Consider the following 2,938-nt stretch of genomic DNA (forward strand, 5'->3'; position numbering starts at 1 on the left):
GACATGGGGGTGTGGGTCACTTGCCAGGATTATCTGGGTCTATCTCAATCACTTCCCTGCCATTTGCAGGGACCTTGGGCTCAGGGGCCCCTGGCCCCTCCTGCTCTATCCCTGTGGTACATCATAGTCTCATCCTTTGTGGGCTGTCATAGTTTGGTCTGACTTTGGTTGTTGGGTTGCGGGTGGTGGGCGCTGCTGGTAGCCTGGGCTATGCAAGAGGTCTGACGGGATGATCTGGTTCCTTCTGGCCTGAAGATCTATGCTCCTCCCCCAACTTCCTAGCATTTTTTTCCACCTGACTCTTCCTCTGTCACCAAATTCTTTAAGGCACAAGCACTTCACAACTCAATCCTTCTGCCCCCATTAACCACATTAGAGAGTGGCTGCTCTTTGCCTTTTTTTTCCGGGCACAGATGTTACTGCTTTTTACAGAGCAAATAACTCGGGGCAGGTGCCCAGCTAGGAGGAGAGGTCCCAGAACTTGGTGCTTGTGCCAGTCACTGGGCATGGAGTTGCAGGTGTAGTTTTTTTCTTTTGGTGCCATGATGGCAGGGGTAGGGGGGAAGCTGAGCCACTGGAATTCAGAGCAGAACTCTGCCTCCTGTCTGTCTCTGTGTGGCTGGGCAGCCAGCGCTCAGCAATTGCTCTCATTGTCACTGCTGAAGAGCAGTAACAGGCAGGTATGAAAACCCTACACGTGCTTCTAAATTCACCCTGACTGGAACTGCCTTTACACACGGCTTTTAGAGTTTCACTCCTTGGCAGCATGTGGCTCCAGAAGACAAGAAGATGCAAAAGAGGGGATGTCCTGTCCATATGTTTGTTGTTATTTATATTACGGTGGCACCTGGGAACCCCAATCAAGGATCAGGGCCCTGCTGAGCCAGGTGCTGCACAGAGAAGTAACAGCTAAGGCAGTCCTGCCTCAGCATCCTCTTAGGCTTGGGCATCAGGGTGCAACAGGTGTATGGAAGAGACAACAGAGTGGGGTGGTTTGGAAAAGTAAAATGAGCAGAGGTAGGAGAAGAGCCGATGTCCTGGCTAGCCTCTTGGCTGGTCATTGGCAGGTAGGAGGGAATGGCAGGGATCACACCACAGGTAGGTTTTAAAGGGGGGTTCCAGAAAGGGTAAAGGAGAATGGAAATAATCACAGTGAATATCCTCTCGATGCAAGTTTTGTACCAATACATTCCATAGCTGACTCCAGCGAAACAAGGCAATTGCTGATCAGTGTCATTGCTGGGTTCACACAGAACTGGACTAAGCCAAGAATAGCTGAGAAATCACTACAGCCCTTGGAAGAAACAGAGATTGAGCTTTGCCAGCCAGATTGGCATTGCCCTGTGCAGCCCAGTCAGAAGGTAGGTTGGGCTGGTCCGCAGCTCAAGATTAAACAGTTTCATAATGAGAAACGTGCTACCTAATGCCCCGAAAGGAGCTATTGTCACAGAGTAATCCCAGGAGCTAGTCCAGGGACTCCCACTGTGCTGAAAATGTGGAATGGGATAACACCCACCACCACCCTGCCCTCAGCTCTGGACCTGCTGCAAGGACCCCTGAAATAGGATCCATTGCTGGTTATTTCAATAAGGCAGTGATGCCCAGTGGATAGAGCCCCTGGCTAGGATTCAGGAGACCAAGGGCTTGTTCCCAGATGTGCCATTCACGGTGTCCTGCCTCTCACTCCCCCAAAGCAAGCTTGTGCCCCTCCAGCACCCAGGAATGAGGGACAGCAGCACAAGCTGGGTGGGGCTGCTGCCTGTGGGCTTAGAAACCATCATAAAATTAATGTATAGCCAGAGCAGAAGGCCACACCTGGCCACTGGGTAGGAAGGGCCAAGTTCATCTCTCTCTCTCTCGCGCGCACACAATTTAAATTGGGTCTTTTTTTAACACTGTAACTCAAGTAACACTTGGAGCAGCTTTCTTCAAATTTTGCCAACGTTCTCTAAGGCCGTTGGAAAAAATGTCACAATTGTCGGGCTACATTAATCTTCCATCGCTTTTAGGGCCCTTTGTAATGATCTAGTCTGACCCCAGACTCGTATCCATTTGTCCAGCCATGTTTTAAGTGTGTGTGTGCGCGGCACAAACCCTTCCTACTCCACTATCCAATGTACAAGTGCGAGAAAAGTATTTCCTCGTCAGGACCGGATTAACTCTTCTGTGGGCCCAGGGCTATTATCACAATTATGGCATTGAGGCTATTAACGCTATACTAAACTTGCCTTTTACTTAACACGGGTCAGCAACCTACGGCACGTGTGCCAATTTTTGATGGCAGGTGGGGCGGGCTGAGCCACTCAGCCTGCTGCCATTCTGGGGTTCCCGCTGCTGGCCCCTTGCAGCCAGGGTCCCACCCAGCACCTGCTGCGGGCCTGGGGGAAGGAAGCCCGGGCTGGCAGTGGGCTATGACCCCAGCTGGCAGGAGCTGGTGGTGGAAACCCCAGAGCAGCAGCAGGCTGAGCCGCTCAGCCCGCTGCTGCTCTGGGATTCCTGCTGTTGGTAGGGGTGGGAAACAGGTTTTTTGGGGGGTGGGGAGGGATTGTCAGGGAGCTTCCCCCATGCAGACCCCGGCTGACCCCGAGCCTCTCCCATTCAGTCAGGCACCTCTGCCCTGTCCCATGTATTACCGCCCCCTCCCCCCCATATGGTTCCTGACCAAGGGGAGCCGCGGAGCCAGGGCAGCGGGCCGAGCGCCCGGCCTTAGCCCCGGGCGAACCGGGACCCCCCAGCTGGGCCGGGCGCCGGGAGGGGTCCCCCGCCCGCCCGCAGGGCGGAGCGGCCCGACACCCCCAGGCCAAGCCTCGCAGGAAGGCGCCACCGGCCCGGCCCCTCGGCAGGAGCAGCGGGCGAGGCCCGTGAGTCCGCCGCTGGCTTCGCTGGGCCGCTACGGTGGCCGGGCGGGGCCGATCGCAGAGCAATCCCCGGGGCGGCT

The sequence above is a fragment of the Gopherus evgoodei genome, chromosome 10 (genome assembly GCF_007399415.2).
Source record: "Gopherus evgoodei ecotype Sinaloan lineage chromosome 10, rGopEvg1_v1.p, whole genome shotgun sequence".
NCBI classification, from domain to species: Eukaryota; Metazoa; Chordata; order Testudines; family Testudinidae; genus Gopherus; species Gopherus evgoodei.